The following is a 13,014-nucleotide window of genomic DNA, read 5'->3' on the forward strand; positions in this document are numbered from 1 at the left end:
TGATTGCTTAAAACTGCATTCCAGCTGGTGACCATTCCACAAGTTTCCACCGGCTAAATCTATGACGTTAAAATGCCTATTTACTCTGTTACATCTGACTGCGCAATCCCCTGTCTCATCAGCCCAGCCAAGCAATTTATAAACTTGATCTCCACTATAAAAAGCATCTACACATTATCTCACATTTCTTTTAGACTAATATTTCGCTTTAAAAAGCTGAGATTTGTATAAACCTTGCTGTTTGTCTCTCTGACATTTGCAAAATTGTTTCAATATTCAAATTCAATTTCCAGCTGTCCCATAGTAATGAACGTGTCAGGAGTCTGGATGAGACTGACAGGCTGGTTTCTCAACCACTTGAAATCATGAATCCTCTCATCATTTTTATGGATATATACAAAGAAATGTCAGTTGAAAAAGGTCAAATGAAACGAAGTTCAGCTAGTTTGCAGTCTTTCCAGCTTCAGTTTGAAGTGATTGTGTTAGCTGTGTTGTTGGCTAGCTGCTCTGAACAACAGTGTCTTGAAGAGTGAGCAAATTTTCTATGCCAGGTGATATTGCACCTCATTAGGTCATTGTTATGGATGTATCCAAATACATGTCACTAGAAAACAGCTTAAACAAATGCAAATACAGCTACTTTGCTGTTATTCTGGGTGCACTGTTTGACATCACTGTAAGTTAGCCATAGTTGGCTAGCTAGCAAGCAAGGAATAAGAACGTTGCAAGCTGGTATGGCATTGAAACATTTAGAACGAATGACTGGGTAGCATCCACAGATATAGAACAAAAAAACTGAACGACTGGGTCGCGTCTCTGGCAACCGAACCGATAGAACGAATGACCAGCTGGCTTGGGAAGCAACCCTAGATTTGCGTCGGGACTATATCTTGTGGAAGGATGAAATAGTATGAATAAATTCATTAAATTATGATTTTAAAGGGCCTCCTGGGTGGCGTAGTGGTTAAGGGCGCTGTACTGCAGCGCCAACTGTGCCACCAGAGACTCTGGGTTCGCGCCCAGGCTCTGTCGTAACCGGCCGCGACAGGGAGGTCTGTGGGGCGACGCACAATTGGTTGTAGCGATGAGACAAGATAGTAGCTACTAACAATTGGATAACACGAAATTGGGGAGAAAAGGGGTAAAATTCACACAAAAAAAATACAAACAATTAGGATTTTAATAAATATGTCAATCATCATGAATATGTAAAAGTGATAATGACTTTAAAGCCGGTGTTTGGAGGATATGTTGTCACAGTTTGCCCGGCCTCGACTTCGTCTCGGGGCTAACACCCGTGCCAATATATCCTCCAAACACCAGCTTCTTGGGCATTATCACTTAAATGATCAACAACCAATTTGACAGAGCTTTAAGAATCTTGGAAAGTATAATGGGCAAATGTTGCACATCCAGGTGTGGAAAGCTCTTAGAGACTTACCCAGAAATACTCACAGCTGTAATCGCTGCCAAAGGTCCTTCTACAAAGATTTGACTCAGGGGTGAGAATACTTACGTAAATTATATTTTTTTGCATTTAATTTCAATAAATGTGCAAAAATGTATTAAAATATGTTTTAACTTTATTATTATGGGGTATTATGTGTAGATGGGTGAGATTTAAAAATATATATATTTAATCCATTTTGAATTCAGGCTGTAACCCAACAAATGTGGCATAAGTCAAGGGGTATGAATACTTTCTGAAGGCACTGTACATGCCACATTATTTGTCAGGTGAGATGCGTAGAGCTGGACCACACGGCTGCCATAAAGTCTTGTTAGAGTTCATTACCAAACAAACAAAACACACAACACTCGTCTGCACTCTGATTCTTTTGAGAAACCCGACCACCTCCTCTCTCTTCATTATCGTTTCTCTCCCTCCCTCTATTTTGCGTTGTGAAGAACGTATGTGGTAGTTTTGTTGTGTCTGTGTGTGTGCCTGTGCGTTTGGCAAGTGACTTTCTTAATGACAATCTGTCTGCGCTCTCACATTTCTTCCTTCAGCTCCACCACTTGATGAAGTGCGATGCCTTTCCTTTTGTGGCCCTTAAATCGGGGCTTAACGTCTTTACTGGGAGATCAATATACTTTATTAATTATCTGGCCTGGGTCTATTTTTCCAGCCTCAGCTAGCTCATTAGCATGCTGCCTTTATTAGCCGGAGCAGCCGGTGTCTTTGACCCATCCTTTGTGTGTGTGTGTCTGTGTGTGCCCGTATGTCTGAACTGGAGAATGTGGGTGCAGTGTGATTGCTAGAGGGCGGCCATTGTGTGTGTGTGTGTTCTTAGGTATCGTGACTATGACTCCCGCTGTAATTAATAAGCTGCTCCTCAGCTCTGATTAAACTCAGATACTTCATGATCACTCCACCAGTCTTCTTCAGGCCTCCCCAGCCTAGTCATACTCACCAGGAACAACAACACAGGAACAGATCTAGGAAACACAGGAAAACCAGGAAGTAGGGGATACTTTCAAGACCCTCACAAACCTCTGGGAGGTGTAAGCCCACTTAAACATACAGTATTAGCCCACACTGGTGCGTGTATAAGATAGAAATATGCATCTGCATATTCATGAACAAAATGACAGTGATATCTAAAGCCCCTTTATTACAGTGCTTGTGATTGCCCTTTATGAAATCAAGTCAATAAGATCTATTAGAAGCCTTTAATAAAGAGGTTTCTCAACTCAACACTGAAGAGCTTCTTCTCAGTGTAATCTGTAATAATTGTAGCCGTAATAATCCTGCAAACAGAGGAAAAGGTCAGGGCTGTGAGGGGAAGATGGAGGGAGGTAAGAAGGAAAGAGAGAGAGAGAGAGAGAGAGAGAGAGAGAGAGAGAGAGAGAGAGGAAAACAGAAAGTTCCCCGCACATCTCCCACTCACCACATGTCTCTGCTGTTGCATCACTTTTGCCTCCACTTCTATGTACTGTAGCTTCACTGAAAATAACACACTGAGTAACTATAGTCACTCACTCTACATCTGCTGTATTAGAAGGCTTTGCTCGTCAATGACTAAGCGTTTCACAATTTTGTAAGGCACGTGTCACAAGCAGCAGCTATTTCTAGCCTGGGTGCCAGACTGTTTGTTACAACACTCAAATCATCCAACGCTATAAGTCTAACTGTCAGAATTTAAACTTAGACCTACCTGTAAAAACAATATCATGGAAATTAAGTAAACTGAGGCAAATTAAAATACCTTTATTCAGAGATATGTATTAAAGTCACACTCTAGCACAATAAACTACTCATTCCAGATTCTTGAAGTGAAACTTTGAAGCAAACTTTTATCCAAAGTTTAAAAAGTCACAAGAGGCAAATATCACACAGTGCTGATTCACGATGTGACCAAACACGGCATCCAAGTTGAAACTAATGAAGTCTTTCATTTGGTTATAGTATATTAATGTCAGAGACACTGCGATTAATCACGTTATAACACCCCTGTGAGTGTGTGTGACTGTGTGTGTCTGTGTGTGTGTGTGTGTGCTCTTGCATGTGTGATGGCTGAGCCTCTGCTGGTAATAAGATCATTTTAAAGCGCTGCCATTATCGCCGTGGGTTACCCCGGCCCCCGTCAGAATCCCCCCCAAACCATTTTCATTCCAAACTCATTAATATGCAAACTTATTCAAATGAGATTGTAATTAAGGATCTACTGAGTGGGAACCCTTTTCATGATAATTTATGATAAACTCACAGCACCTTTGATTGAGATAGATTTTTGGTGCAGGGAAACCGTCATGAATACAAAAGGCGCACCTGAAAGACCTGAAAAAAAACAAACACAAATTTATACACCTAACTTATTTCATGGATGATTATGCCACAGTCGTCCGAGAAGAAAAAGAAACTAAGAAAAACAGATGCTTCTGCATAATAAATTCTCATCTGAAAGAGAGTGTGCCTATCTAGCCTAGGCTTGATGTCCAGTAACTGTTTAAACAGGCACACATATTAACCTGCCATATAGCATGCTTGTATATATGTACACACTTTTAAACAAGCATTTACTGTAAGGAAGAGATCTCTAAACATAAAACAACCCAACTGCTGTTAACTCACCATTTTTATCTTAGTACAAGGCAAAAGTGTATGTGCATGTGAGAGTTTTCTTAATTACAGTGTGCAGTGTGCAGTTCATGTACATTTTCACTCTCTGTATCTGTGCGCTTCATTGCTGTTCATGTGTGTTGGCCAAATAATGCATATGGGCGTGGACAGTACTGCAGGTACTGAGAGTATGTGTGTGTATGTGTGTTCTGGTGTCTGCGTGTGTGTGTCCGTGTGTGTGTGTGGAGGATTTATTTAGATGCTGATGATAATAGCCTTTGTAATTAACAATGCCAGAGTGGGCACCTCGGTGATAGGAATATGATTCCATTGTTGTTTAGGAACAACATGAAAGGGAAATGGAATCTTGAGCAAATGATAGGCCTGTAATTGCCATACCTGGGAGTATTGTGGAGATATTCTCTGAGCTAGTTAGAAGTCCCAGGTGAGACCAGAGAAGATAACAGTGGGGTTGGCTCCCCTACATCCCCCAGTCTCCCCTCACACCACATTAAACAAGCACAAGTACAGACAAACACACAAATTAAATGTAAACTTTCAAATCAGCATCTGAAGTGCTTTTGTATTTGAAAAGTCTCCATTGTTTATCAAGGTCAGAGTGATTTGGAGAATGATTTGGGGCGAAACGAAAAGCACCACGGTTATTGTGTTCGTGTTCGACTTCAAACTCGACTGTTAACTTACACAGCCTTGTCAATCAACTCTAATCCAGTAAACGACTACTCAGCAGCTGTATCCTCCACCCCTCCTCTCTGTTAAATCACTGTCTCCTCTTTCTCCCCGTATGTCCTCTACCTCTCTTTTCAACTTTCTCTCGTTCTCTGAGCACTCTTCCTCCACCTATTTCATACTTACTGTACGCTCTACCTATCTTATTTGCTGGCCCTCTCCACCCCTCTCTCTCGTCCTCTCCCTTTAGGAAGTGGCCTGTTGGAACAAACAGAGCCTCATGGAGAGCAGTAATCTACCAGGTGTTAGGAATGTTCCTCTGCTCATATCTGACAACCAGGCCATCAATTCTTCTCTGCCTTTCACCCTCTTCCTCCTCTCGCTATCCCCCCCCCCCCCCCCCCCCCCCCGCTCTCTCTCTGCCATCTCTTCTCTGCTGTAGTCTGCACATGATCTCTGGAAGGTGAGACTACAGGTGGTTCCATATTTGCCAGAATAACTTCAAAAAGTACATTTCCCAGCCTCTGTGCTGTACAAGCCTTAACACCTTGCAGGCCATAAGGAATGCAGTCCATCCTTTACAGATACAGGGCAGACCGTTCACTTTCCTCATTTTATGCTACAAAAGGTCAGGGTCAGACCTCTGTCTGTGTGTAGAGTTCTCTGATCAGACCGTCCAGTCTTTTTCATTTACCATTTTTAGGGGGTAGATCAGTGTTAATATCACAGATAGGTTGTAGGCTTCCATCAGTGTAATTGTGTGCATCATTTCCAATCCCCCATATATATAGTTTTTTGTAAGTATAAAAAAAAAAAAATATTTTTAAAATATATTTTCCTTTATTATTTTCCCCTAACCCTACCACCCCTCCCCTAATTTGAGTAAACTAACAGACAACAACACTTATGCTTCTACTTACAGCTTATACATACAGTACTATATACATTTCAAGGACAGTGTATTTTAGAAAAGTTATCTTTATAAGAGCACTGGGAGTACTGGGAATACTTTGTCTCGTCTCCCATGGTGTGCTGGTCTCTAATTGGTTGTCCTATGGGGCCAGGTAGTGTCAAATCAAATCAAATTGTATTTGAAACATGCGGCGAATACAAATGTAGACTTTACCATGAAATGCTTACTTTACGAGTCCTTTCCTGTCACTGTGTGTGTGTGCATATCTGTCTCCAAAGAGACTTCTGAGTGCATGTGTCTGTTCAATCAGCCCCCCACCCCACACACACACACACACACACACTGACCCTGGAATCAACAATGACAACAAGATGACATACATGTTCGTGTGTTTTCATTTAATTTCTCATTTCAAGACTTCTGCTTTCTCCTTGAACCACAAGAACGCATAATGGTGAACATCAAGAAAATTGAATTGAAAATAAATGTTAAAGATTGAGAACAATTGATGGGATACAGTGACCACTGCAAAATACCAACGACATTTGGGGTGTGTTCGTAAATTCACTCTGGCACACTCAGACGAGAGTGCTCTGAAATGGGAGTAGATATCCAGAGTGAATTTACAAATGTCCATTGGTATTTTAGGACATCAACCAAGATCTCCCCCCCCCCCCCCTCTTCTTCTTTTCCATAGGGCTCTAGCCTGAATTGGCCAAGCTCTCTCTCTGTGTGTTGTGGATGTGTTGCTTGTATGTGTGGAGAGTCAGAGATACTCGAGGAAAGAGACAAACTTGATTTTCTCTTTGTCAAACTTCTCAAAAACATGTATTTCTTATGCTCTGTGCAACTTCTCAATCATTAATTTCCTCTTTGCTCATGCTGTTTGATTGAAAATATAATACGTTATTATATTGATCAGTGTTTGACAAAGGAAACTGACATTGAATGGTAGTTACTAAATACATAGAGGTACTTTATTTGATTTTATACACCATGGTCTGACAGTTAGCAGCACTCCTTTTGTCCTCTCATTCTTATGAAAACATCAATGCAATCATTAACAGTACAGTAATGTAAGGTTGCACAATCATGCCTGTCAAATGATATAGCATCACCTGAACATACATTCTCAGATGCCTAACTAACTAATTTCAGTCTCATAGTTCTCCTGGAGATAACCAATGAGCTCTTTAGCTCAGAGTGGCTCTTTAGAACAAATTAAATTACAATCCAACAACTACAGTCCAACAAATTATAGTTCAATAACTCCAACAGCGTCGCCAATATCCACATGCAGGGCCACATCAACAGGGTAGACGTATAGGACTAAATTATGTTTGGTTTGTGGTTTTACATTTCAATTTAGCCCCAGGCCTAAGAGCCATTATGGCCTAATCTGAATCCTGGTCAGTGCCTGCTCGCTGGAGCAGAAAGCAGACTTTATCATCCTCACATCACACACACAGACCTGCACTCACACAGTGCCACTGTCTATTATAGAGACACTGCTTCACATTACTGGCCATTAGATGTATAATGTATGTTCATTTGAAATGGCAATCTCATATTTAAAAAAAATTGAGAGAGCCACAAAGCAGAACAGTTACATGTGATGCATGATGGAATTCAAAAGAAAAAGACAAACACACACAGTCTCAGAAACACATTCCTGTTGATTAAATATCGGGAGACTTCTAGAGAGTTGAAGAGTTATAGGTAGATGACTACAATTCAGACCTCACTGTCACACGGTGGCAGCGATGCTCACTCTACAGTGCAAACTCGTATCACGACAGACGAACAAAAGGAACAGAAAACTCTCCAGCCAGACTGATGGCCGCGGTTCCATATTGAGTATCTCTTCCTGATGGACACAGCACATTAACTGGCTCATTATCTATTTCCCACCATATGGACTTGGGCTGGGGTGGGTCACCACAGCGCCACCCTGCTCTGCTCCGCCTAATTATAACAATTATGCCATCTCCATCACGAGGGCCAGTTACACAAAATGGTGTCACGGCCTTCCCGAGATTGGTGTCACTGTGCCCAGACTATGAGAGCTGGGGAGAGGTGCCCGGTGGCACTCGGAAGGCCTCTTGGAGCTCACAGAGCAATTACCCTGGGTGAAGGGAGAGGAGACGGAGAGAGGGCAGAGGAGGGAGACAGCTACACCAGGCTAGTCAGAGATTAGGGGATCCTCTGCGTTAATGTAGGTGACTTTTAGAGATGAATCGCCTTCTCTACATCTCGACAAAGTCAGAACCAAAGTGATGTTACTGTGAACTCCACTGTTCCGCATGAATAAGGCGACCTAGATAGAATAACATTAGGGAAACGGCAGGCCATCAGAGATGAGAGTGCAGATGAGTAGGCTGTGGATGTTTCCTGTAGTTCCATATTAGCGAATGTAGTAAAAACGTAACTTGCTTTGCAATAACACAACAGAGACTTACTTGGAATTGAAGATGGGTGAATGCAAAATATGTGAGAGATTATGCAACACCAAGGGCTTCATGCCAATTATATAGAACCTAATCATTACCTGGTCATTCATATACAGAAGGCCTACACGCAATTAGGCCAAATTCATTATGTTCTAGTTGGATATAAACCCAATGTTATCCATTGATCTTTCATATGCAGCAACACATGCATTGGTTAGACTTCACTTTTTTTCTCTAAATTAACATTCTTCCGATTTTTTCCTTCCCCTCTCTTTGTGCTCAGCCCTTAATGTACTTTAGCAGAGTCCTTGAGTCTTAAATTAGGCCCTACGGGTGCCCACCGATCGATAGCTTCGCTGCAGGTGCGTGCCAATGGGAAAAAACTGCAGTTTTGCTCTGCTCTAAATAAAACAACCTGGGGTGAGAGCAGAGAGCGCCTTCGCCATCAGTTTGAGCACTCCGTTTGTTAAACCACTCTGGGTACATTATGGAAGGATCATATTGACCAATACATGCTGTAAAGCAACACTAGGATCAAGCTGTGATACATCTCAGAGACCACCAGACTGCTGTCCAAAAAACAACTGCCTATTGATCTGTGTGTGAACTAAACCAGCAAGAACTGGGAGGTTGTTATTCTGGTAAATAATTGTTGTTAGTGTCTCTCTGTTGTGGTTTCTTCAATCTCTTTATAAATAGACTGAAATGGAAGTTTCACTGTATCAAGAACAGCTATAATGATAATGTGCTGCGTTGGCTGTTACACAAACCATGCTGGAGCAACATCAAGGTCTCTAAGATAAAGCCTAGGGCATTATGGGATCCGACAGGTTTGGAGCAAGGTTAGAGCCAATGTCATGACATAAAGGTTTAAGCTGATAAAAACTGATTGAGCCGATTTCCTTCCACTGGGTCGTCTTGACTAGGACAGAGACAACTGGCAGCTTTACGTTTTACACATCTTTGTGCATCTTTTACGTGTCGAAAGTTTAGCTTGTGTTCAAAGTCTCTATAGCCTAGGCCCATGAATAGACAATGCCATTGATCACGTGACACCATTAATTCCTATGTGAAAACTCAATAACCCATTGAAGCCAAATTAAGTTGGTTAAGATGGCGTCTCATAGATACTTAATATGTGCAGTTTGACCTACTCCAGGAAGCAACGTTGCAGGCTCTCTCAATGAGTAACTAAAGTTGATGGCCTACCGGGGTACTGTAGTCTGCAATTAGCAACTAAATTATCCTTATAACGTCTTCGATGTGTGATTTTTCAAATAATCGGTTCAAGGACATACATCTGGTGTATTAGAAGTAATTATTGGTAACATGAGTGTCTTCTAAACATGTATTTTTTTTTTTACACAAAGACGGAACACAAAAATGGCCATTTTCCCATTCACTAAAATGGGGGGTCCTGTTTTCTGCAAACAATGCCTGCATTACTGTTGATTGGCCTTGAACACCGTGGCTTCAATGAGAGGGGGCAGTTGTTCTCCCCTGGCCTCATCCCATGAGCTGAAGAGATCTTGGCAATAGTTTTAGTGCCTACTTCTACAATCATCCAGAAAGCTTTGGTTTAGACAACTGAGGCAGTACCGACGCTCTAAAAAGTTGGGTAAACAATACTTTCCTGTGGATATTCTGTCTCAAATGTTGCCCGCGTGCAGAGTAAGTAGAAATGTAATTGTATTCAACATTTTGGCTTGTAAGGAAACTTTCTGGTATCATAGTCTGATTTATCAGCCTACCTGTATATCTGCTTCATGTAACCTATTATTCAGGCAAAGTATATTAATACTATTGTGGTGAATAGTGTTAATTCCACTGACTCTACACATTTCACATTTGATTGTTCCATTAGCACTAGCCATGGCACAGGCCGGTGAACGCAATGAGGCAATGTTTTGTTTTTTTGGTCAAAAGTTGAAAACATATCAGTAAATGAAATACACGGAGCTTGATCAACTCGTCTTAACATTAGCATTAACCTGAATCTTGTCTTTGTTATTTTAGTTTCTCTCTCCAGGACAGAGTGGTGGGGAGTAGCAAGCTGCAGGTAGTGTGCCCAAGAAAGATTGTACAGGCGCTGGGAATGTTCAAAAGCACTTGAACACAATCATGTCGGACTTCCCAGTTGACCATTTCCCATGAGCATGTGAAGCCACTTTTACAGCCTGTGCTAATATAATGCGGCATTGTGCAGTGAAACATCGGAAGCCATTCAAATTCAAGCGGAGTGGGCAGGGATCGTTGAGCGAAAGGAGCATGGGCGAAAGGAGCATTGGGGAAAGCTGAACTTTATGCAAACTCTTTGCGATATTGCGAGGAAAGTGGCCAATCAACCAGAGCTTGTGCAAGGTGGCCTGCATGGGTAACCGTCAACCTTCTAGCCCGTAGAAAGCTAGGTCACACTTAGGCCCCTTTAGTCCAATATTGGGCTAACGTTACTCCTTAGTCCAAGGACCTTATGTGTTCTGTGTAAAGGGCGCATTGGCTCTAGAAGCCAAAATAGTCAAATACTCCATCTTAATGTGAATTGATTCTCAATTGCTGTACAGATCTAGAAACATAAATCCCTCTTTCATATCACATCAAAATATATATATATTTTTCAGTGACAACACATTTGTGGTGTCTGTCTTCCATTTATACATGTCACACGTGTTCGGTGACGAAAATAGCTAATAAGCACAGGTAGTCCACTCTGTCTTCCGTCTGTTTTCCGTAAACAAACGCTGCAACATGGAAATGTGGCTGTGTGGGAACCCTAACCCCATAAAGGTGTGTATCAATTTAACGCTGCAACATGGACATGTGGCTGTGTGGGAACCCTAACCCCATAAAGGTGTGTATCAATTTAACGCTGCAACATGGACATGTGGCTGTGTGGGAACCCTAACCCCATAAAGGTGTGTATCAATTTAACCTTTACATTTTTTGAAAATTGGTTCTCACTGATATGAAAGACAAGGTTCTTATGCTTCCAAAACCATACCGCAAGCCAACCGAGCTTCGCGGCTCAATCTTTCCCAAACATCAGGCTACTGTTCCAGCCCTCCCTTCTACAAAACTCTCCTCTACAAAAGACGCCTTTGTCCAATGACTTATGTGTAATGTAATGGAACGGAGTCATGATCAAGGGCTGGGTCACACTATTTTTCTACAAAGTTTCTGCAAGATTTTTACCTTTTGAGCCCTCCAAGAAAAGGAAAACCCTAGACTTGGATTCCTGGTGCCACGACTCCCTCCTTCCACTCCATCAGTGCCATCAATCAGAAAGACAGACACTAATGCTTTTAGACAGGCAGTCCAATTCTGATAGTTGTTTTAACTAATTGGTATTTTGACCAATCAGATTAACCCTGAAAAAGATCTTGGGAAAAAAAACATCAAAATAGCGGAGGTGGATAAAGATCGCGGCCCCTTATCCTTTGATCGTGATGACTCTCAGGTCCATTACACATAAATCATTGGACGAAGGCGTCATTCTTAGGGGGGAGTTTTAAGATCCCCAATGTTCGGTCTGAACGTTACTATGCATCACTTGCAGTATGGTTTTGGAAGCATTAGGACCTAATCTTTCATATCAGTGAGAAATCATTTTCAAAAAACAATATGTTAAATTAATACTCACCTTTTATAAGGTTATGGTTAGTGTTCCCAGATGGCCATATCACAGCGCGTGTTTATGGAAGACCGAAGCACCACCTGTGCTAATGAGCTATTTAGCATGATCCGAACACTTGTGCGTAATGGAAGGACGCCAGACACTTGTCACTGAAAAATACTGTTGGCTGCATCTGTGATAAAGACGGTTAAAATAGTGTATATTTTGATTGGTATAACCCATCTGGACAAGAGGAATACCTATGTGAGAATGCTGTTCATCGACTACAGCTCGGCATTCAACACCATAGTACCCTCCAAGCTCGTCATCAAGCTCGAGACCCTGGGTCTCGACCCCGCCCTGTGCAACTGGGTACTGGACTTCCTGACGGGCCGCCCCCAGGTGGTGAGGGTAGGCAACAACATCTCCTCCCCGCTGATCCTCAACACTGGGGCCCCACAAGGTTGCGTTCTGAGCCCTCTCCTGTACTCCCTGTTCACCCACGACTGCGTGGCCACGCACGCCTCCAACTCAATCATCAAGTTTGCGGACGACACAACAGTGGTAGGCTTGATTACCAACAACGATGAGACGGCCTACAGGGAGGAGGTGAGGGCCCTCGGAGTGTGGTGTCAGGAAAACAACCTCACACTCAACGTCAACAAAACTAAGGAGATGATTGTGGACTTCAGGAAACAGCAGAGGGAACACCCCCCTATCCACATCGATGGAACAGTAGTGGAGAGGGTAGCAAGTTTTAAGTTCCTCGGCATACACATCACAGACAAACTGAATTGGTCCACTCACACAGACAGCATCGTGAAGAAGGCGCAGCAGCGCCTCTTCAACCTCAGGAGGCTGAAGAAATTCGGCTTGTCACCAAAAGCACTCACAAACTTCTACAGATGCACAATCGAGAGCATCCTGGCGGGCTGTATCACCGCCTGGTATGGCAACTGCACCGCCCTCAACCGTAAGGCTCTCCAGAGGGTAGTGAGGTCTGCACAACGCATCACCGGGGGCAAACTACCTGCCCTCCAGGACACCTACACCACCCGATGTCACAGGAAGGCCATAAAGATCATCAAGGACATCAACCACCCGAGCCACTGCCTGTTCACCCCGCTATCATCCAGAAGGCGAGGTCAGTACAGGTGCATCAAAGCTGGGACCGAGAGACTGAAAAACAGCTTCTATCTCAAGGCCATCAGACTGTTAAACAGCCACCACTAACACTGAGTGGCTGCTGCCAACACACTGACACTGACTCAACTCCAGCCACTTTAAT

Source organism: Oncorhynchus clarkii, chromosome 1 (assembly GCF_045791955.1).
Source record: "Oncorhynchus clarkii lewisi isolate Uvic-CL-2024 chromosome 1, UVic_Ocla_1.0, whole genome shotgun sequence".
Lineage (NCBI taxonomy): Eukaryota > Metazoa > Chordata > Actinopteri > Salmoniformes > Salmonidae > Oncorhynchus > Oncorhynchus clarkii.